Raw genomic sequence first — 24,752 nt, forward strand, 5'->3', positions numbered from 1 at the left:
GATCGTTGACCAGGCAATATTGATTTAGTAAATGCCCTGCCTTCTTGAGCAACCAAGATCTTTGAGACCTCACTTGGATGGAAGGAGAAATTGTTGCTTGTTCTATATTGGTTCCAGGTCCATGAGGTCACCTGACTTCACAAACCTATTCCAAGACAGAGGGCAATCCCCATACAATCAAGTTAGGTGGTGTCCTATTTTCCATGTTATCTTATTGAAAGGATGGGCCTGCTCTGCTTGTACTTATACTCTCTTTGGATTGAAAAGTCTGCAGTAAATCCAAACATGCCAGAGACTTTCCGGAACTAAAGTCTGATGCATAACTAAAATTTGAACTTTGATTTTTTTTACCTTGAAGTGTTGCCTATTTCTTACATGTTCTAACTGTATGTTTTTTTAAACTTCATTTAAATAACTTCAGACCCAACAAGCAAAGAGACACTGAAACAGCTTTATGGGTTTTACAAACCCATTTTCTATTAGAATTTACCATGACAAGGTTGAAAATAAACATAGAAATTATCTTTAAAATGCTTATTTTTAACCTTTAGATGCCCCAGATCCGGGTCTCATATTACTGCATCACAAATTTTAACTTGAACTGCACTTGATTTCACTGTCAGTAACTGTTTACTCTTCCAGTTTGAAGAAGGGTGCCAGGCATCTTTAACAGTTTTATTGAATACACAGAGTACACAGATAACTGGCAAGTGACCCTCGTTTCATATGTTATTCCTTCAACCTGCCCAAGTCTTTTAGCCATTCTGAGACCCATAGTTTTGTTTAAAACACCATGGGCATGGTTATGAGTTGGTTGGTGTATTCCAAACCGTGCGTAAACCCTTGTTTACAAAGGGTTTGAATTCAGAGTTGGTAAGTATTAAACACATCCGATAATTATCGGATGCATTAAATAACTCAACCCTCGTTAAATTTAGTCTGGTCAAACCTGGTAAAATTTAACAGAGGAAAAGTATCCAGTATTTACCATATACTTCTGACTGGCATATTTAACTTAACAATTGGTCTCGCGTATATGATACAAAGTGTACAATGGGACTGGACGTTAAATACCACCAGTGGACTGCAGCATCAATTGTGCCATTCAGTACAGTAGTTGTTCAAACTTGGATTCTTGCCTACCCTGTCTAGCCTGACTGTAGTAGAATAGAAACTTCAATTCGACCTATCAAATTCATCCCTTTGGACAGGGAAAATCCTCCCTTTTAAATATTAATAAGTAACCCCTATGTAGGTCTTGTTGCCCACAAGGCAGACAGCATGATATTTTTAAAGTAGGTCATGTAAGAAAATTAGTGTTAACATGTCCTTACAGTGACTAGCAACAAACAGGTATTTGTCACTGTGCCAGGCCTAGTTTTGCTATGTAGAAAACCAGAGTATAGATTAAAAATCTTAATACTGCATCTCAGGAATGGAACTAGGTAGAAAAATAATTAAACAACTATTTTAATAGTTGTTAAAAATCCGATTAAATGGTGAAGTTGACTTTTTAATAAATATTAAAGAAAGGTAACTTTTAGAAAGTTACCTTTTTCCTGCCTGAAGTTCTAGAAGGCCACATTAGCATTTGATCTCCAATTCTGTCAGCCAGTATTTAGCATTTGAAGATGTATGAAAACTGATCTAATAGCACAGGACAATGGCTTGGTTATGGGTATCTGCTGTTGTTCCTTTGAGTGACCAGTGGAGTTGTGACCAAGAACTGGAGTAACTACAAGGAGTTCTCTTCTTTCACTGGCAAATGTTAGCAGACACCTGGGCAGGGCCCTTCCCTTGTCTATAGGTTTTACTTATGGCAGTGGGGGCAAACTTGAAAGGAAAGGATACAGGATGCCAAAACAATTCTTGCGCATCCACTGCCTGGTGACAGCAACATCCTGCATTGTCCTACCAGGCTTCTGTCTCTGTTGCACCCATCAGAATCTGGAGCAAGAATCTGCAGCAAGTAGAATAAATCCAAACTCACCATCCGAATTTAGAGGGCCTCAAAGGTCTAGGTAAATGCATTGGAGCAGTTTGTTTGAAACTAAGAGGGGTGTCTGCAATGGCATATCTTTTAATTTGTTGGCAGATGTCACAGCTAAGGACATACTGTTTTATCAGCTTGTACAGATCATGCCACCAATACTGGGTACAGTGACTTCCTTACACTGGATTTTAGTATTAGATGTGGCAGGATATGAGGATTACCATAGTACATTCCCCACACACACCCCAGGCCTCAGAGTGCAAGTTTAGTGTGCCCAAAGACTTCCGCCATTTTGAAAATGCCCAAAGTGAGTAGGGTTGACCCAGAAAAGTTTATCTCATTGGTTAGGGTGTGCCCAGGAGTCATTCGCACTGACAAGCTCATGCCAGGCATATATATGGCATCTGCAGGCCCTCACTTCAATGGCCGGACTGGCCAGCTGGGCAAGCAAGAAATCTCCTTTGAGGCTGGAACCCCAGGCGGCCGTTTTTGACACTTAGAGGCTGGTTTCGGCTTACAGGAGTGGTAGTGCACCTTACGCGATCCCGGCAGCAACTTGAAAGAGAGTTCCCAGTAAGACCCTGCCCACTTTAAACACTGCTGGACCTGAAAAAGAACAGAAGAGAACTGGGCCTGCTGGCTGTGATTTGGGATGAGCACTTAAGGAACTGAACCTACTCCCTCTTGTACCCAGGATAAAGAAGTGGACTCCAGGGGTCAGTTGGCAGACCCCTTGTTCAAGCTACAGTAATCCGACACTCTACAAGAGGCCTTTTCTGCAACTGCCCTGGTGACCAGTGGGAACTGTACCTGGACTGTACCCCTAGTGTTGGCCTCTATCTGACACCCTATGAGCCTCAAAGTGATTTCACTGAGGGCCTAGGGGGATTATGTACTCCTTTGGTGGATTGAGACTTAAAAGACTAAGTCAGAAGGTAAAATCTTTGACCAGGACGAGCCTGGTTGATGTAGCCGACCTGCGCTCCATTGTGGCCAGCCTCAAATTGCGCGTGGGTCGGAGTCTACTCCGACCATTGACTATCATTGCCGCTTTATGCTTCTTGGCACTATCCCAACTTAAAACTTTCTTTAAATCATATTTCCGGTTCCCCTTATTGGATTTTGCACATTCTGCTGTCATTATGTTTGTTGCATTGTACTGTACGTTTCTAACTCAGTTTGGGAATTTTATTGTTTTGCATTTTGACTTTATTACTGTTTAAGACCTGCATAGGTACTTTACACATTGCTTGTAAATTAAACCTGTTCCACTGCTACCAAGGGGTGGAGTTCAGTGTTATTTAGTGACTTTTGTGATTCACCCTAATAAGGGTTGTGATTATTGCATGAGGTGGGTAGTCATCTACCCCAAAAAATAATCAAATTTCCTACAGTCTCTATTGCCCCATTTTTTAAATCAGTAACACCAAAGCAAACTTCCTGTATGCCATTTTGTCACTCTGACTGCAGAACATGTTGATCGCAAAGGATTTTTTGTTTTTCCTGTGATCCTAAATGTATTGCTTAAACTCCTGCTGATAACATGAGGTGTGCTGCAGGAGTACAACTGTCCAACAACAGATGGCAGGGTGAGGATGTTGGGGAGCCAGGTTCAATATACCTTGCAGAGGTTTCTTTAAGATTTTGCTTCGCCACTGTACAAGAGTGCACTTTTGCACACTCTTACATGCCTTTGTGAATAAACCCCACACTTCAAACTCCCTATTAGTAAAAGTGCAGTCCTTTCTATTTGTTCTAATTGTTCATGAATATTCCCTGAGTATTTCAATTTTATCCCCATTTAGGATGTTTTGGGGTGTTTACAAAGTAATCAAAGAGAAATTAAAAGAGTGTCACAGGAGAATTACTTTGCATACTCAAAATGCCTTTGTGAAACAGCCCCTTTCACAAAAGCATTTATAAGTATGGGAAGTTGTACTACAAGAGCACTCTTTTACATACTCTTGAATGTCTGTTTAAGATATTTTGGCCCCAAATAACAAAGGTATTTTTGTGACGCACCAGCTGTGCATCTTGCTGCCCCATATTTACAAGAACACGCCCTGCCTTCTTGAGCAACCAAGATCTTTGAGACCTCACTTGGATGGAAGGAGAAATTGTTGCTTGTTCTATATTGGTTCCAGGTCCATGAGGTCACCTGACTTCACAAACCTATTCCAAGACAGAGGGCAATCCCCATACAATCAAGTTAGGTGGTGTCCTATTTTCCATGTTATCTTATTGAAAGGATGGGCCTGCTCTGCTTGTACTTATACTCTCTTTGGATTGAAAAGTCTGCAGTAAATCCAAACATGTCAGAGACTTTCCGGAACTAAAGTCTGATGCATAACTAAAATTTGAACTTTCATTTTTATTAACTTGAAGTGTTGCCTATTTCTTACATGCTTCACAGGGCTCGGGAAGAGGAGGGAAATTGAGATGCCTCTTTCTCTCTGTGGCTTGCCTTGGACAGTGGGAGTGTAACCGCGCTGCACATCTAGCCAGATCTTGCAATATTGTGTCCCAGATACCCCTGGAATACCTTTTCTAAAGTTCTAACTGTATGTTTTTTTAAACTTCATTTAAATAACTTCAGACCCAACAAGCAAAGAGACACTGAAACAGCTTTATGGGTTTTACAAACCCATTTTCCATTAGAATTTACCATGACAAGGTTGAAAATAAACATACAAATTATCTTTAAAATGCTTATTTTTAACCTTGAGATGCCCCAGATCCGGGTCTCATATTACTGCATCACAAATTTTAACTTGAACTGCACTTCATTTCACTGTCAGTAACTGTTTACTCTTCCAGTTTGAAGAAGGGTGCCAGGCATCTTTAACAGTTTTATTGAATACGCAGAGTACACAGATAACTGGCAAGTGACTCTCATTTCATATGTGATTCCTTCAACCTGCCCAAGTCTTTTAGCCATTCTGAGACCCATAGTTTTGTTTAAAACACCATGGGCATGGTTATGAGTTGGTTGGTGTATTCCAAACCGTGCGTAAACCCTTGTTTACGCAGGGTTTGAATTCAGAGTTGGTAAGTATTAAACACATCCGATAATTATCGGATGCATTAAATAACTCAACCCTCGTTAAATTTAGTCTGGTCAAACCTGGCAAAATTTAACAGAGGAAAAGCATCCAGTATTTACCATACACTTCTGACTGGCATATTTAACTTAACAATTGGTCTCGCGTATATGATACAAAGTGTACAATGGGACTGGACGTTAAATACCACCAGTGGACTGCAGCATCAATTGTGCCATTCAGTACAGTAGTTGTTCAAACTTGGATTCTTGCCTACCCTGTCTAGCCTGACTGTAGTAGAATAGAAACTTCAATTCGACCTATCAAATTCATCCCTTTGGACAGGGTAAATCCTCCCTTTTAAATATTATTAAGTCACCCCTATGTAGGTCTTGTTGCCCACAAGGCAGACAGCATGATATTTTTAAAGTAGGTCATGTAAGAAAATTAGTGTTAACATGTCCTTACAGTGACTAGCAACAAAAAGGTATTTTTCACTGTGCCAAGCCTAGTTGTCCTATGTAGAAAACCAGAGTACAGATTAAAAATCCTAATACTGCATCTCAGGAATGGAACTAGGTAGAAAAACAATTAAACAACTATTTTTAATAGTTGTTAAAAATCCAATTAAATGGTGAAGTTGACTTTTTAATAAATATTAAAGAAAGGTAACTTTTAGAAAGTTACTTTTTTCCTGCCTGAAGTTCTAGAAGGCCACATTAGCATTTGTTCTCCAATTCTGTCAGCCAGTAATTAGCATTTGAAGATGTATGAAAACTGATCTAATAGCATAGGACAATGGCTTGGTTATGGGTATCTGCTGTTGTTCCTTTGAGTGACCAGTGGGGTTGTGACCAAGAACTGGAGTAACTACAAGGAGTTCTCTTCTTTCACTGGCAAATGTTAGCAGACACCTGGGCAGGGCCCTTCCCTTGTCCTATCACACTCTGTCTATAGGTTTTGCTTATGGCAGTGGGGGCAAACTTGAAAGGAAAGGAAACAGGATGCCAAAACAATACTTGCGCATCCACTGCCTGGTGACAGCAACATCCTGCATTGTCCTACCACGCTTCTGTCTCTGTTGCACCCATCAGAATCTGGAGCAAGAATCTGCAGCAAGTAGAATAAATCCAAACTCACCATCCGAATTTAGAGGGCCTCAAAGGTCTAGGTAAATGCATTGGAGCAGTTTGTTTGAAACTAAGAGGGGTGTCTGCTGTGGACGTGCAATGGCATATCTTTTAATTTGTTGGCAGATGTCACAGCTAAGGACATACTGTTTTCTCTGCTTGTACAGATCATGCCACCAATACTGGGTACAGTGACTTCCTTACACTGGATTTTAGTATTAGATGTGGCAGGATATGAGGATTACCATAGTACATTCCCCACACACACCCCAGGCCTCAGAGTGCAAGTTTAGTGTGCCCAAAGACTTCCGCCATTTTGAAAATGCCCAAAGTGAGTAGGGTTGACCCAGATAAGTTTATCTCATTGGTTAGGGTGTGCCCAGGAGTCATTCGCACTGACAAGCTCATGCCAGGCATATATATGGCATCTGCAGGCACTCACTTCAATGGCCGGACTGGCCAGCTGGGCAAGCAAGAAATCTCCTTCGAGGCTGGAACCCCAGGCAGCCGTTTTTGACACTTAGAGGCTGGTTTCGGCTTACAGGAGTGGTAGTGCACATTACGCGATCCCGGCAGCAACTTGAAAGAGAGTTCCCAGTAAGACCCTGCCCACTTTAAACACTGCTGGACCTGAAAAAGAACAGAAGAGAACTGGACCTGCTGGCTGTGATTTGGGATGAGCACTTAAGGAACTGGACCTACTCCCTCTTGTACCCAGGATAAAGAAGTGGACTCCAGGGGTCAGTTGGCAGACCCCTTGTTCAAGCTACAGTAATCCGACACTCTAGAAGAGGCCTTTTCTGCAACTGCCCTGGTGACCAGTGGGAACTGTACCTGGACTGTACCCCTAGTGTTGGCCTCTATCTGACACCCTATGAGCCTCAAAGTGATTTCACTGAGGGCCTAGGGGGCTTATGTACTCCTTTGGTGGATTGAGACTTAAAAGACTAAGTCAGAAGGTAAAATCTTTGACCAGGACGAGCCTGGTTGATGTAGCCGACCTGCGCTCCATCGTGGCCAGCCTCAAATTGCGCGTGGGTCGGAGTCTACTCCGACCATTGACTATCATTGCCGCTTTATGCTTCTTGGCACTATCCCAACTTAAAACTTTCTTTAAATCATATTTCCGGTTCCCCTTATTGGATTTTGCACATTCTGCTGTCATTATGTTTGTTACATTGTACTGTACGTTTCTAACTCAGTTTGGGAATTTTATTGTTTTGCATTTTGACTTTATTACTGTTTAAGACCTGCATAGGTACTTTACACATTGCTTCTAAATTAAACCTGTTCCACTGCTACCAAGGGGTTGAGTTCAGTGTTATTTAGTGACCTTTGTGATTCACCCTAATAAGGGTTGTGATTATTGCATGAGGTGGGTAGTCATCCACCCCAAAAAATAATCAAATTTCCTACAGTCTCTATTGCCCCATTTTTTAAATCAGTAACACCAAAGAAAACTTCCTGTATGCCATTTTGTCACTCTGACTGCAAAACATGTTGATCGCAAAGGATTTTTTGTTTTTCCTGTGATCCTAAATGTATTGCTTAAACTCCTGCTGATAACATGAGGTGTGCTGCAGTAGTACAACTGTCCAACAACAGATGGCAGGGTGAGGATGCTGGGGAGCCAGGTTCAATATACCTTGCAGAGGTTCCTATAAGATTTTGCTACGCCACTGTTAAAGAGTGCACTTTTGCACACTCTTACATGCCTTTGTGAATAAACCCCACACTTCAAACTCCCTATTAGTAAAAGTGCAGTCCTTTCTATTTGTTCTAATTGTTCATGAATATTCCCTGAGTATTTCAATTTTATCCCCATTTAGGATGTTTTGGGGTGTTTACAAAGTAATCAAAGAGAAATTAAAAGAGTGTCGCAGGAGAATTACTTTGCATACTCAAAATGCCTTTGTGAAACAGCCCCTTTCACAAAAGCATTTATAAGTATGGGAAGTTGTACTACAAGAGCACTCTTTTACATACTCTTGAATGTCTGTTTAAGATGTTTTGGCCCCAAATAACAGGTATTTTTGTGACGCACCAGCTGTGCATCTTGCTGCCCCATATTTACAAGAACACGTAAAGCCACCCTGTGTTGCTTTTCGTGTCCTTGTAAATACAGCCCCTTTACACGCAGCACTTTGCGTGAAAGGGGTGTGCCATGGGTGTTGCTGTAGGTGTTCCCACACAACACCCATGGCTTCTGCCACATTTCCAGATTTACAAGAAATCGTAAACCTGGAAAGGTGTCAGAATGCTGCGCCTCCCAAAGAGAGGCGTAGGGAGGCCCAATGAGGAGCAATGTTTTCATTTCTCCTCATTGTTTCGACTTTCTATGCGTGCTGCACCAAAGCAATTATCCCCGCAATGCAGCCACCCTTGCACCATGGTGCAAGGGTACCTGCATCAGCGCATGGCAGCCCATTTTGCAGCAGCGCAGGGGAGAGCAAAGGGATCCATCACATCGTTGTAGATATGACACACCCCTCTGCTTCCAAAGCAACGCAGCGAGGCACAAACAAATGGCTTGTGGAACTGCGTTACTTTGTTGTAGATAAGGCCCCTTGTATCTAGGCCCCTGTATGTCAGGTTGTGTAGTTGGCAGTATGTCAGACAGAGAAGTGTTCACAGCTCTAGTAAGACCTGTAGCTGCTCCAGCTTACTGTTCAACTGCCCTGCAGTTCAAAAACACTGCTTCTGGATTTTTGTGTTGCTCAAATTACAAATGGTGTTAAAATATGTGCTAAATTTGCACGTGGTAACACAGTGGCAAAGTCTAAAAATGATACTGCAAGGCCTAGTTTGAATACAAATATCGTGTTTGCTGCATGCTGGCTTTTCTGCGTAATATCGGTGTTTCCAAATGTGTTTAATTTTTTCTGTTTAAGCACAATACCTGAAATGATTCGGTTTAGGTTTAGGTGGGTGCATTGAAATTGCACAGACCTTACGAGCCCAAATAACATCCGAGGGCACCAGCTGCTGATACTGTCCACAAGATATTTCTTTGCCTGTGCTGTGGCTCACCTCTGGACAAAATAATCCTGAAAAATATTATTAATGCAGCATGACAGAATTGCAGTGGTGGCTGGTGACATTTGAAAGTGGTGGGGCGTAAAAAAAGGGTCTAAATGTGTTTTGTGTCATAGCGAGCCTGATTGACTAAAGGGGAACTGCAGGACCCTCACGCCAAGGAAATTTTGAAGAACAAAAAAAAAAGGCCCAAAGGATGCAGGTTAAACCACATTTCAGAAAGCAAGAATATTTATAAAAGTAGGTAGGATATGTAGACTTGAAATAATTAAACACATTTAAAACTGTCCCATATCGTGCTTCATTCCTGCTTGCACCCGTGCCATCCATTTAGCCTGACTGCATTATTTTAAAAGAATAGGGAACATTGGCGTTAGCCGCCTGACCTTATTGCCAAAGAAAGATGAACTATATGTCACCTCAGGTCTCCATTAGGGCCAAAGATTGGGTGGCGAAAACAGTGACCAAGTCTCCATAACCACACTCTCTCAGATGCATTGAATTAGTTATATAGCGCCACTCATACCAGTGCAGGGTGTCTGAGCACTTTGCATCACACGCATATTACACACAGACATTCAATCATACATGTGTAAATCACTGTGTAGGAAATGTTACGTAAGCCAAAGGACTAAAAGTGTAGGAGTCACATGTCATCCATACTGGTAGGCAGCATAGTTTAAGAGTGCTTGGTGTGGAGAAGCACAAACTCAGAGTCGAAAAAGAAACAGCATAGTTGGGAGTTTTCTTTAATAATAAGAATCGATTTCTAGCCAAATTAACCCTTTTTGCAACATTGATCAATGTTCTGTACTTTGCAGCGTGTATGCAGTTCTAGGATGAAAGTTAATACCTCACTATTCTATATTAGGACTAAGGACTTTAAATTATACATTGCAAGTAACCTGCTGATCTGTTTACATCTGTAATCTACATGGTACACGTTCTCTGCAGCAGGCATATTAACCCTCTGCACTAACTTCACCTAAGTCAAAACCACAACTATACAAAATGCTGATCTCTCTCTCCAGGAAGATAATTAATCACACGAGTTATCTTGACATTTATGTGAGGCCTGGTAATTGCGGGGTGAAAGAAACGCTGCAGCAGGTACTTTAAAGGCATAATAAACTTTCAAACACGGCGCCCCCAGGATTCCAGCACCCGGTGCGGTGGCACCGATCGCAACGCCCTAAAGCCAGCCCTGACTGGCATTGATACGGCACCGGAGGGTCTAAAATAGTAATGAATGTACATAACTATTTTAGGCCTAAGGAGGGCCTAAAATAGTTTTGTACATTCATAACTTCACAGTAACGGCCGGCATGATGGGGGTCGTCACGGGGGGTGGAGGCGGGTGGGTAAATGAAAGAAGATTATAAAACTTACCATCCTCGTCCTGCAACATCTTCTGGATGCGTTCCAACTCCCGCTCCGTCCTGCAACACCGCAGCTTCTGGATGCGTCCAAACTGCCGCTCCCGCCGTCCTGAAGCTCTCGTCGTCATGTCGTCATGAATGAAAGGCAGCCTCCCTCCCTCCGCTCTGCCAATCACAACGCTGAGGCGCAGTAGAGAGCGCCCCAGCCGGGACCATTTTCGCTATGTAGAGTGGGCGCCGTGGGCGGTGCTGCTCGAGGGCATGGGGGGAGTGGCTTGCCCAGTGTTGTGCATACGGACTGTTTGATCGGCCCCAGGGCCGGCCAAACAGTCCCTATGCACAACACTGGGCAAGCCACTCCCCCCTGCCCTCAAGCAGGACCGCCCACCCCCGATCAGGCACTTCTGCTTTCTCGCAGTGCGAGAAGGCAGAAACATAAATGGTAGTTATTACCATTTATGTTTCTGCCTTCTCGCACTGCGAGAAAGCAGGGGGGCGGCGCCCAAACGCCCGTATGGAGGAGCCGCCACTGCAGAATTGTAATTGTTATTGCATTTACATAGCGCCTACAACCCCTGATGAGGTGTTGAAGTACTTTACGGCGAGTAGCACTCTAGTCCGGAGTCGAAGTCCCCATCGGATTCGGGTAGGAGTTTCTTTTTTAAAATATGTGACCTGGTATCCGTGCTATTCGTTGCACAGCTCGTGTCTGTGAGAAGAGTTGATGACGGCGTCGTCAACGACTTCCATTCACGAAGTTTGTGTCCTTTGGCTACCGTGGTGACAATGTTACTGGAGGAGATTTCAGTGTCAGGATTGCGCTGGAGTCCTATTTATCCTGTGTGCTGAGTGGATTTCAGTGCAGCTTGCTGTTTTCCTGATTTAAAGTTTCTGTCACAGCTGAGGGCGGCAATCATGTTTTTTACTCACTTCGAGTGAGTCATCTTCATGCCGTTTCTCTCAATAAAGTTTTCCTTGCACAGCGTTAAAAAGAATTGCAGTTTGTTCCTCTTTATCGGCTATTTCTCCTCAGTGTGAGGTAAATCTCTTCAGTGTTTCATGAGAGGATTAAAAATTTGCAAACATTCGTGACAAGAATTTTCAATTCTATTAAGGACACGGAGGCGAGGATTATTCTTCTCATTTTCTTTACTGAAAATCTCAGCAGCCAATCAGAAAGTAGAAAATACACAATATGTACTACAATACCCATAAACCTCGTGGGTATCACGTAACAACCATAGAGTTGTCCCCTATAAATGGAGCACAAGAGAATACTACATCCTCTTTCTTTGTGTGAAAAAGTTAAGTCAAAATATAGTCACAGTCTGGAATCCGAGAAAGAACTGGAAGAGTCCACACCAAAGGAATGCAAAGGCCAACGGCAGCTTCAAAGGAACAGCATGTCCTGGAGGATGACGAAAGATCCTTCCTTAAAGGTGAAAAGGCAGCAAAGCTCACTTGAGATCAGAACCTGAAATAGAAATATAAGGCCGTAATACCACACTCCCAGGGAGAGATAAAGCAAAGGGAGGGGAAAAAACATGAGCATAAATATACATTTCATTATAAACATTTCAAATCAGACAGTACAGTACTGATTATGGGTGGGATAATCCTCGCCTCCGTGTCCTTAATAGAATTGAAAATTATTGTCACGAATGTTTGCAAATTTTTAATTCTATGTCAGGACCGGAGGCTCCGATTATGCTTGTTCAAAGCTGTGCCACCACAACAGATGCAACATTTACAATAGGTTTATAATAAAAAGTTTTGAATGTAGATTCAGAGGACCAATCAGCTGCATTCATAATGTCGAATAAACTGATTCCCAAAGAAAAAGCCTTGGATGCCATAGCACCACGAGCAGAATGAGCACCAAATTTGGAAACATCAATACCAGCTTCGCTCATGAGCCAACGCACCCATCGTGCTGGGGTCACAAGACGAAAAGGTTTCTGCCATATCTTGACAAAAACCTGCAGTACTTACCTCATAATCCCGGATACATTGTAGCACACACAGTTTTGGATTGTCAGGAAACGCAGGGTATGTGACAGATGTGGTGTTACTTTTAGTGCGTCTGGTGACCAAAAAAGTAACACCCTCAGGAGAAAATCTGCGACCCGCTAGATCGAGGGCGTGAATATCAGATACGCGTTTACATGATACCAAACAAAGTAGCATCGCTAGTTTGGCAGAAAGCTGTTTGCGAGACAAACCCTGATTGACCGGCCAGGAATCCAAGAAGCGTAGGATAATGGAGACATCCCAGAGCTCGGAATATTTAGGACACAGAGGTTTTACCAACCGGATACCCCTAAGTAATTTACGCACTAAAGGATGGTGACCAAGTGGTTTGCCCTCAAGGGCCACGTGACCTGCCGAGATGGCTGATCGAAAATTATTAACAGTACGATAAGCAAGACCTGAAGCGGCTAAGGACGCTAAGAAGTTCACTACCAAGGAGACATCTGCTGCAGAGGGATCCACATCCCGTGAAGAGCACCAATCACACCATCGTTTCCATGCTGTAGCATAACGTTTGTGTGTGTTGGGTGACCAAGCCTCATTGATAAATCTGGTAGCGTCTCCCGAAAGGCCCGGGACTTTCCAACGATCCCCGAAATTCACCAAGCGACCAGCCGTAGTTGACCTGATGTTATCAACGGATGTGGAGATTGGAGAGGGTCTAACAATAGATTCCATCGAAGGGGAAGAAGAACCGGAACCGCACATAACATTTCTAGAATTACCGGGAACCACGCTTGTGCCCTCCAAAGAGGAGTGATCAGAATCAATTCCGAGCGATAACATTTGGTTCGGGCTAGTACCCTGGGAATCATTACAAATGGAGGGAACGCATAACAAACCACTGGAGGCAATATTTGCAGAAAAGCATCCGTGGCAAGAGCCTCCGGATCCGGACGCCAGCTGAAGAACTCCGGAATTTGTTTGTTGAGTCGGGAGGCAAACAGATCGATCCAACAAGGGCCCCATAACTTGTTCAACAATCGGAACATTCGAGGGTGAAGCCGCCAATCGCTGAAATCCCGGAGATGTCTGGAATTCCAATCCGCAACTTGGTTGCTGCACCCTGGAAGATACTCCGCCACTACAAAGAGACTGTTCTGAAGGCAAAAGTGCCAAAAGTCCTTGGCAATTTCTGCTAGAAGACGGGACCGAGTCCCCCCCAACTTGTTGGCATACCAAACCGCCCACACGTTGTCCATGTGGAGAAGGATGCAACAATTTGTCTGGCGGGGAGAGAGGCAACGAATCGCAAAGGAGCCTGCCAAGAGCTCCAGGCAATTTGATGTGAAGGTTCAACTCCTCTGGAGACCAACGGCTGCCAGTCGACACTTGACCGCATCGGGCTCCCCAACCCCACCGACTGGCGTCGGATTCGATCACTACCTCCGGAGTGGTGCCGAATAGGGCTCGACCGTTCCATGATTCCATATGTTCCAGCCACCACAACATCTCCCACCTCGCCTCCTCTGAAAGAGGAATCTGATCGGAATACCTGAGGCCTTTCTGGAGATGGCGGATTTTGAGGCGTTGAAGTGCTCGGTAATGAAGAGGACCCGGAATGATCGCTTGTATAGAAGAAGCCAACAACCCTACGACCCGGGCTACTGACCTCAAGGACACAGTCTGCTTGCTCAAAATCAACCTCAACTCTCTCTTGATCGATCTGATCTTCTGCTGGGGTAAGAGAAGTTGACAAGAGAGGGAGTTGACAAGAAAGCCCAGAAACTCCACCGACTGAGATGGAATCAACATTGATTTTTGAGGGTTGATCAAGAATCCTAGATTCTGAAAGAGATCCGTGGTCCAGGCAAGATGTTGTAAAACAAGATGAGGACATTGACCCATGATGAGAATGTTGTCCAGATAAATAATGAGGCGAACGCCTCTGACCCGAAGAAACTCGACCACAGGCCTCAGAAGCTTCGTGAAGCACCAAGGTGCTGACGAGAGGCCGAAAGGAAGGACTTTGTACTCGTACCATATTCCCTGCCAGTGGAATTGGAGAAAACGACGATGAGGTCCGTAGATGGGTACTGACAGATAAGCATATATCAGATCTAGGCGGACCATCCAGTCCCCTTCCTGAAGAAGATCGCGAAGAAGATGGATCCCCTCTATCTTGAAGTGACGATATACGACCCATCCATTGAACTCCTTGAGATTTAAAACAAGCCTGGATCCACCCCCCTTCTTCTGAACTAGGAAGACGTTGCTGACAAAGCTGTGAGGATGACGAACCGTCCGTTCTATGGCCCCTTTTTGGAGAAGCGAATCTATCTCGCTGGAAATGAAAACCTGATCCAGATGGGAAAAAACCATTGGACGTGGGGCAAGACTCTGAGAGGGAGACTGAAGAAACTCCATCCGGTATCCCTGCAATGTATCCAGGATCCACGCATCCTGCGAGATCTCTTGCCATTTGTGGAGAAAAAACTGGAGACGGCCCCCCAATTGAACCTCTGAAAAGGGGATTAAGCTCACCTGAAGGAGTGGCATCGCGTTGACCTCCTTGGTTGCCTCTATAGCGTCCCTTTTTGTTGGAATTACGGGATCCACGTGTGGGGTAGAAATTGGCGGAGGAAGTGGACTCCTGATATTTTCCACGGTGAGAATCATAGCCTCGCTGGGTGCCTCTTTGGTAACCTCGGCCGAACGACCGCCCCCTATATCGTCCGGCCCGTCCAAAAACCGGGCAGAAAGCCCGCTTTAAGGAACCTTGTGCTTTATCAAGGCCACTGAAGTTTGCAACAAACTTAGTTAACTCTTTTAAAAAGGTTTGACCAAAGAGGAGACCCTAAGCCAAAGGGCCGGACTCCGAAGAAGACAACTCAGCGAGTTTTGGATCGAGTTTTAAAAGGATAGAGCGGCGGCGCTCACTGGACATGGCACAGTTTGCATTGCCTAATAAACATATTGCACGTTGAGCCCAACCAATTAAATCATCTGGTTTGATAATCTGCCCTGAGGCTTTAGCAATATAACCGAAATCCAAAATCTTTGTTAGGGGGCTGGACAAATCAAGCAACTTATCCTGGCAGGATCTCCATGCACGATCAAGACTCTTCTTCGGATCCTTCGTATACTTTTTAAGATATGTAAACATGGAAGGATCCACATCAGGAGTATCCGCCACCTTGTCCGCTAGGTCTGGGCGTGGGCATTCAGAACGCAAACGCGCTCTAACATCCTTGTCAAAAGGTTGATGTAAGTGGGAATGGACGTAGGTCGCAACTTCAGTTGAGGGGAGCCATGAAGAAGAATTAGGATGGACAATTGTAGAAGGCTCAAAGGTCAATAAAGAGGGATGTGAGGGGGCGTCCACAAACCGCTCCTTACGTGATTTCTTTGCAGGAGGAGGAGAAGGCTCCGACTCCGACTAAGTACCAGAGGAGGTATTACCATCATCTCCGGGAGGAGAGCTAGAAGGAGTATCCTTGGATGTAGACCCATAAGAATGGTCCGAAGCCATGGTTTTTGCGAGTTTCGCAAAATCTGAAGAGTGTGGGTTTTTACGTTTAACCCCAGAAGAAGTCCGGGACGTTGAGGCTGGAAGCCAGCCCTGCTGTAAGGCATAGTTACATAAATGGCGCTTCAAGGGTTGAATAGCCCTGACCATAGCTTTGTTAACGGAGTGCTGAACTCCCACATCAAGAGCTTCGACGAGCCCAGAGGGTTCGTCCTCAAAATAGTCTGCCTCATCATAATAGAATTCAGACATTGTAGGCACTTAAAAGTGACAATATCTACCCACAGGAGGAAATTAACGGAGTAAACATGCACTGTCAGAGATGTATCAAGCTGAAAGGATAATGACAGTGATAAATAAGGGGAGTGTCCAAACCCCAGGCAAGCCAAACAACACAGGAATGTGGTAATTCCAAATTTAAAAATATTCAAACAAATATTTAAATGTGGAGGGAGGGCTTGCCAAACAATGCCACTCTAGGCAGAGCCTATGCAAATTATACAGCCCAAGCCCTCTGGTGGACTTGGACGTCACTGGGGAGACTGGCAAGCTTGTGGGTATAGAGCAAATGAAAAACGCTGCTCCTGCGTTCAAATACACCGGTATCAGCTGAGGAGAAATGCCGGTATGCACAAAATGGCCGCCGCGCATGCGCGGACAGCCAAAACAAGCCAGAAAAGGGACAGCGCTCTCTAAGCGCGTGCGTCCTCACTCCCCCTGCTCCCACTCCACTGTAAGCTGAACGGGCGATGAAGCTCCTGTAAGCGGGAGGCGAAACGCGCTCCCAAGGCAACGGAAAACGAAGCGGCCTCAACGAGCAAAGCGGAAAGCTCCGACACTCTTGCCGGCAGAAAGCGTGAAGAGTGCGGGGTCAATCAGGCGACTCTGCCGAAGAAATAAATACAGAAAAAACAGCAATGCGAGCAGCGCGCGCCGCATCTACAAAGCAAAAATAAGTAAGCAAACCAGTTTAAACATCCATAATAGGAAAGGTGAAAGTACTTAACTGGCTGCGGAGCAGCAAAGAAAGAGGATGTAGTATTCTCTTGTGCTCCATTTATAGGGGACTACTCTATGGTTGTTACGTGATACCCACGAGGTTTATGGGTATTGTAGTACATATTGTGTTTTTTCTACTTTCTGATTGGCTGCTGAGATTTTCAGTAAAGAAAATGAGAAGCATAATCGGAGCCTCCGGTCCTGACATAGAATTTCAGGGCTCAGCTCCTCCCGTGATCACATGACTGCTTGTTAGTTCTCAGTCACAAGCATAGAAACAGGACTTTTCCCAATTGAAGTACATGTTATCATTTTCTGTTGCAATAACTATCAGCCCACATATTTGTATTGTTAATGTTTATTTGTTGCTGCATGTACTGTAATTTTCAAAATATGGTCACACCCTAGGTTGAAAAACAATTTTTAGGGTTTGGTATTTATTGCATATTCTGGTATACAAAGGAATTTTTTGCTTTTACTGATCTTTCGTCCACAGGTTGCTAGTTGTAATTACTTACTTACCTCCTGTACATCTTCAGCATTTGTGCATACTTTCATTACCAGTTAAGCAGGCGGTCCCATTATTACCTCACCTACCTTTTTGCACTCTGTTATTCCAGTTGATAGTTCTTCTCACAATGGCTGCTGCGGGCATGAGTCAACCTCCGCCCTTTCTAAGTGAAATAGGTGAACCAGAGATACCTTGGGGAAGGTGGGTTGCCATATTTAAATCGTATCTCATAGCTATAGGTGGAGATCATTTGTCTAATTTAAGAAAACAGCATATCCTTCTACACAATTTGGTCATTCAAGGAAGGAAAGTATATGAGGATATTACCGGTAGACAGGCTGATGAGGAAGTTGAGGAGGAAGTGGCCGGTGTTGACGTTTATGAGTTCACTCTGAGAAAGTTAGAGTCACATTTCTGAGAAAAGATCAATGTGGTATTGGAGAGGCACAAATTTTTCAAAAGAGTTCAGAAAAAAGAAGAGAAGGTTTCCACATATATTGCAGCTTTACGCGGTTTGTCAGCTACTTGTGAATTTGGGGCTCTTACTGATTCTTTAATTAGGGACCAGTTAGTGAGGTGCACTAATGACCAAAAGGTGCAAGAGGAGCTACTGACCAGAAACCCTGACCTTCCAGAAGCCATTAACATTGCCAAGGGAATAGAGCATATGGAATTGTGTGTTAAAGAGAGAAAAAATAGTGCTGAGTTCAACAAAGAGAAAGGAGAGTCAAAGAATTCAGTCAGTGAAGAAACGGTGTGTAAGGTCAGCAGCCGCGGCCCGTGGAGGGAGTTCCGTGGGGCGGTAAGGCGAGGCGGGGAGGGGCAGGGCGGGGGGTACCAAAAACCGGAATATGGATAATTGGAGGTAAGTAAACAATTAAATAAATAAAACTAATTTCGTTGCGTGCCCTGCATCGCATTTTGCGATGCAGGGCGCGCAACGAAATTCGTTTTATTTATTTAATTGTTTTCTACCTCCAATTATCCATATTCCGGTTTTTAGTACCCCCCACTCTGCCCCTCCCCTGCCCCGCCTTTCCGCCCCACGGAACTCCCTCCACGGGCCGCGGCTGAAGGTCAGTGAGACAAGTAAAGAGAGTTCACGAAATAGAACAGAGAATTTTCACAGTTTTAGATGTGGAAGTCCTAACCATCTAGCCAAGAATTGGAAATGCCCTGCAAAAAATGCTGTTTGCAGAAATTGTAATAAGAAAGGACATTTCTTGAAAATGTGCAAAACTTCAATTGGTAAGGTTCATATGGTTAAATCGTTAGAAGAAGAAGAGGTTGAGAATAAAGGTTATGTTTTTCAAATAGACGATGAGCAAGAAGAGGAAAAAATACACTATCCTACCTGCACCATAAGTCTAGATGGTGAAATTGTGCAGGTTTATGCAGTCTCGTGTTTCCCGTATACACTTATTGGTAAGGAACTTTTTGATGAAAAGTTTGCTAAACATAATATTGTCATGGAATCTGCAGACTGAAGGGATGGTGAGAATGAGAATATCGTTTAAGAATAGGCACACTGTGGGAAAGATTTATGTCTCAAAGAAGGTATCAAGCTTATTGGGGTAGAAACACCAGAAAGAATTGGGTATTACTCTTGATGCAAACAATGTTGAACAGGTGTTATTAGTTGAACCCCCAGTGGTGGGAGGCAACATTTCCAAAGAATTTCCTGAAGTCTTTGCTGAGAAACTAGGGGGCATATCTACAAGGCGGCGATGAAAAATTATCGCAGCTTTTGCGGCTGTTTTCGGCCGAAAAGCGGCGATAATTTCATCGCCTTATCAGCAAAGACACGCTATCGCGTGTTTTGCTGATTTAGCGCCCCTTACAACAGCGCCCAGCTTTGCATCTCTAATGAAATGCAAAGTGGCGTTCCATGCCAAAATAACTGGAGAAATGTCGCTAAGCGACATTTCTCCAATTATCAAGCTGCACGCAAACAAGCAGAGCGATAAGAAAAGAAGCGCTTACCACAGTTATCGCTACTTTCCTTACGCCTGCTTGTAATCTGACTTAGCCATGTAATCCAATGGGAGCTGGATTACATGGCTAAAACCACCCTGCCCTATCAGCAAGGTATCGCTGGTTGCAGTGTGATTATCGCTGGATTTCCAGCGATAATCACACTGTTTTCCAGCTAACGCATGGATTCCTATCGCTTGGGAGATAAGCGTTGCTGATAGCAAGCTATCTCCGCGATAGAATCCAGCGTTAGCCTGCGATAATTATCTTCACGCTAATATTATCGCAGGCCCTTGCTGATATGCCCCTAGGAAAGTTAAAATATTACATGCATAAGATTGTACTTAAAGCTGGAGCATTCCCAATTCCCAGTTGTTCATAAGATTCGCTCTGTGCCATTACTTATGAGAGAACCATTAAAGTTAGAACTCGAGAAACTTGTCAACCAAGGGGTAATTCAAGAAATTGAAAGTTCTGAATAGTTGGCACCCATTGTTCTGATGACCAAAGACGGTAAGAACATTCGTTTATGTGTGGACCTGAGGGATCGCAATGCTAGCATCATGGTTGACAGACATCCATTACCAAGGATACATGAGATGCTTAGTACTATTCAAGAGGCAAAGTAATGTAACGTGCTGGATTTATCTTCGGCTTACCATCAGGTCGACCTTCATCCGGATTCCCAGTTGTTAACGGCATTTACTACCCCCTTTGGAAACTTCAAGTTTTCAAGGATGCCATTTGGACTTGCCTCAGCTGCTTCTGCCTTTCAAAGAATAATGCAGCACATACTTAGGGATTGTGTCAAGACATTGTGCTTTCAGAATGACATTCTAATTTATGGTTCCAGTGAAAGTGATCACAATGACAATGTTTCTAGAGTGTTGAACAAACTGAGAGATGCAGGATTTACTACAAACGAGTGTAAATGTAAATTGGGGGTAACATCGGTTGACTATCTTGGTCACACAATGTCTGAGGAAGGTATACTAGTAAAAAAGGAAATTATGTCATTTTTGGGTTTGGCTGAGTATACGGCCAAATACATCAAGAATTTCTCTATGTTGACCCAACCATTGTGAAACTTGCTGGAAACAAAAGCCAAATTTGTGTGGGAGGGGGATCACGAGAGGGCGTTTGATGAAATAAAAAAAGCCATTATCACTGCACCCCACATAGGAAATTTCAGTGTAGAAAGAAACACTATAATTTACACAGATGCCAGCAGTAAAGGGATAGGCGCAATACTTTCGCAGAGAGTCAACAACAAAGAAAAAGTTGTTGCGTTTGCTTCCTGAGCATTTACAGGGCCAGCAATCAATTACTCAACTGTTGAGAAGGAAGCTTTAGCAGTTTACTGGGCGATTAAACATTTTAAGTTTTATGTGTGGGGCTTGCCATTTGATCTGTACATGGATCATAAGCCTTTGGTGTCCTTATTCTCAAAAAAAGATATGGCGAGCACTACACCACGCATTGTCAAATGGCTATTAGGTCTCCAAGGATTCAATTTCAAAATGGTTTATGTTCCAGGGTCAAAGAACTTTGTTGCTGATTTTTTGTCCAGGGCGCCAGTAGAAGGAGAAGGTGAAATTACACCTCCCAAGGAGGCTATTTTAGAGGTTTCCCTTCCTGCAGTTGTTTGAGAACAATGGGATCTCAATATGGATCAGGATCTCAACTTTAAAAGAGTCAAAGAATATGTAACCAACGGGTGTCCCAATAAATGCAGAGACTTACCAGAAGAGGTATAGTCCTATTGGAATGTTAGCGATGAGTTGTCATTAGAGGGGGAGTTCTTACTAAAATCAGGTAAAACAGTTCCTCCAGAAGGCTTACGTAACCACATTTTAAACCTTACACACGAGGGACACTTGGGGAGGACTCACAGTAAAGCTAGATTAAGGTCCGATTACTGGTTCCCCTCCATGGATCAGCTTATGGAAGAGAAGGTACGCGATTGCCATGCTTGTAGCCATAGTGACAAAACCAAAGTCTTAGGTGCATCCCTCTCATTCCTGTTGAAGTTCCCACGGTACCTTGGAACAAGTTGATATTGCAGGACCGATCCATGACATGGGTCCACAGGACAAATACCTATTTGTCCTCATTGACTACTATTCCAACTGGATCACACACAGGTTTGTAAACACGATTAACACCAAATCACTCACAAATTTTTTAAGTGAAGTGTTCTCTAGGGAGGGTATCCCTTCCACCATCATAACGGACAATGGTATCCAGTTTACTTCGGAGGAAATGAAGAATTGTTTAGCTGATTTGTCCATTCACATGTTCGCACTCCATTATACTGTCCTAAGGCTAATGGAAAGGTTGAAAGAGTTAACAGGTTGCTTAAGGAGTACATACAATTAGCTGTTGCTTATGGCAAACATGTTGAAACTAGTGTAAGAGACATGTTATGGTCATACCATACTACACCTAGTACCATCAAGGGTCTTTCTCCTTTTGAATTGTTGAGAGGGAGAAAGGCGGTATCCAAATTGTCTCCTGACTGGCTCTTCCATAACAAGGTGATCACCTTTGACCCGGAGGAGGTGGGGGCGAGGGTGAAGAGAAGACAAGATGAGTACAAAGAGGTGTATGACAAAAAATGGGGCACCAAACATAAGTCCTGGAGTCAGGGGCAATGGGTTCTAGTTAGAAAACCCTATATGGCAGGCAATGTTCCCTCTAATTCTTTTCCTCTGTGTGCAGCACTGTAAAGTCTTTGTGCACTGCAGCCAAGGCTATGTACGCCAGGAACCAGACCCGTGTGGGTGCAGCGTCTAAAGAAAGGGGCGCGGCCAACATTAAAGTGAAAATGCCTACGGGGAGCTTTTACACAAAGTGTAATAAAAATAAAGAAAGGAGGAGACACCAGGGGGCGCCGGACCGACATGGCCGCTTAACGAAGTGGCTCCGAACGCCCTGTCCCTTCCACTGCTGAACGATCCGCTCCCAGACGTCCTGGCCGGGAGCAGAGGGTCGCGTCTCACAGCAACACAGCCCCGCAGCCTGGGGGCAAACTTTGACGCGCTCCGGTCCTTCCCGGGCGCCGCCAGCCGTGACTGAAGCGGGGCCGGGACGTGGACGCGGAGCACCTGGTGCGAGGTCCTGCTGTGAGGGCGCCCACGAGGTCTCCAGGCCCCGGGCCTCCGGGGGCACGGGGGCAGCAACTTCTCAACCCCCCCCCTCCTCATTACCGGCCGCAGCTCTCTGGATCCTTCTTGCCGGTTGGGGCGTGGAGCTGCCTCGGGGGGGCGGCCTGACGCCTGGTGAAGGCCAGTGACTGCGGCGGCATCGGCGTGGACGGCGACGCCGTGGAGGCGGTGTGGGGGCTTCTGTGATAGCTCCAGCTTGGGAATCGGCGATCCTTGGCTGCCTCCCCCTCCTCCGCCCCCCCCCACTGGATGCAGCCCCTCCTGGATCGCACGTCTGGCTCTGTGTGGCGGCGTCGTGGAGCCTGGGACCATCCCTGAGTGTCGGGCCGCGATCGGCGGTCGGGGAGCCCGGTTCCCTCATCTCTCCTCCCTCCATCCTCCCCCCCACCGGGCCCGTGGGCCCGTCCTGCAGTGCTGACTCGCTGGTGTGGAGTGCAGAGGTGCGGAGCCCTGCGGGCGGTGACCGCATCGGCTGCGGGCGGAGTGAGGTAGTGGCGTGTCGCTTTAGACCCCGACGAGCCGCGGAGCGGCGGCGGTCCCTGGCGGGGGCTCGGCTGTCATTTCGGGCAGCGCCCTGGGAGACGACTTGCGGAGCCTGGATCTACCGGCCGCCCGGGTGAGTGGACGCTCTGTCTGCCCGTTCCTCCTCCGGCCGCCCTGGCCCTCGGTCCCCCTGGACTTGCTGGGATCCTCTGCGGGGCCCACCAGTGGGCACGGGTGCCCCCCACGGACTGCCTGAGGCCACCATGGGCAAGGACAGGGCCTCCAAGCCGGCGGCCACCCAAACCAAAATTGACCAATTCACGTCCTCGGGGAAGGGGCCCGGCTCGGCGGGGGAGGCGGCATCGGCCACGGATCTGGCGGCCATCCTGCAGGCCATCCATGCGTCCCGTTCCTCCCTGGAGGGCATGGTGGGTGAGGTCAAGGTGGACGTTGCCCTTCTCCGCCAGGATCTGCGCAATGCTACTGCCCGTATTTCGGAGGCCGAATCACGAATCTCGACGGCGGAGGATGACATCCGTCAACTGCAGGATCAGATTCGAGAGCTCACCACCCACTCTAGGGAGCTCCACCGCCGGGCCGAGGATGCCGAAAACCGGGCGTGTCGTAGTAACCTCCGCCTGGTGGGATTTCCGGAGGGGGCCGAGTCGGGCCGGGCCGACGACTTCTTGGAGGGCTGGTTCCGATCCTGGATGCCGGCGGACAGCCTCTCGGCCTGGTTTGTGATTGAGAGGGCCCACCGCTCCTTGGCCCCGAGGCCTTCGGGTGCACCCCCCGCCCCTTCATTCTTAAGATCCTCAACTTCAGGGACAGGGATGCCATTCTCCGCGAGGCCAGGCGTGCCGACTCTCTCCACTTTCAAAACCATAAAATCATGGTCTTTCCGGATTACACTCGGGAGGTACTGGAGCAGCGGCGATCCTATGCAGAGGTGAAAACGAGGATGTGATCCCTGGGTCTCCAATACCAGCTACAGTTCCCGGCCCGCCTTCGGGTCATCTTTCAGAACAAGGCCATCTTCTTTGAGACGCCCCGGGCCGCGTGGACCTGGCTGACGGAGGAACATCCGCTGCATCGCCCTGGAGGGGACTCATCCCCGGGTGGTCACAGGGGACCCACTACATCCAGGCCGTCCAGGACCCGCCGTCGGAGGCGCACCGTGCCCCGGGGCCGTGCGGAGGGTGAGGTGGTGGTCACCCGCTCCATGGGACGGCCGCGTCGGGCCTCTGGGGCCTCCCCTGCCTCTTCGGTTGCCCCTTCCAGCCCTGTTGCTGCGGACCGCCAGGCTGGATCCCCGGGGCGGTCGGGCTCTGTGGCCCCACCCGCTGGACCAGTGGACACCTCGGACCTCTCTTGCAGTCCAGTTATTTGACTCGTTCTTGCTGCAGGTGGCTTATTTGATGGTCGGGGGTCTGGGGGGTGGTTTACCGGGCTGCCACTGTTGGGACTTTGACTTCTGTGCTCCATTTTAGAGATTGCTCTCGGCCAGGGCGGGGGATTTGGTCACCATCCGGTTATCTG

The sequence above is a fragment of the Triturus cristatus genome, chromosome 5_1, assembly GCF_964204655.1.
Source record: "Triturus cristatus chromosome 5_1, aTriCri1.1, whole genome shotgun sequence".
NCBI lineage: Eukaryota > Metazoa > Chordata > Amphibia > Caudata > Salamandridae > Triturus > Triturus cristatus.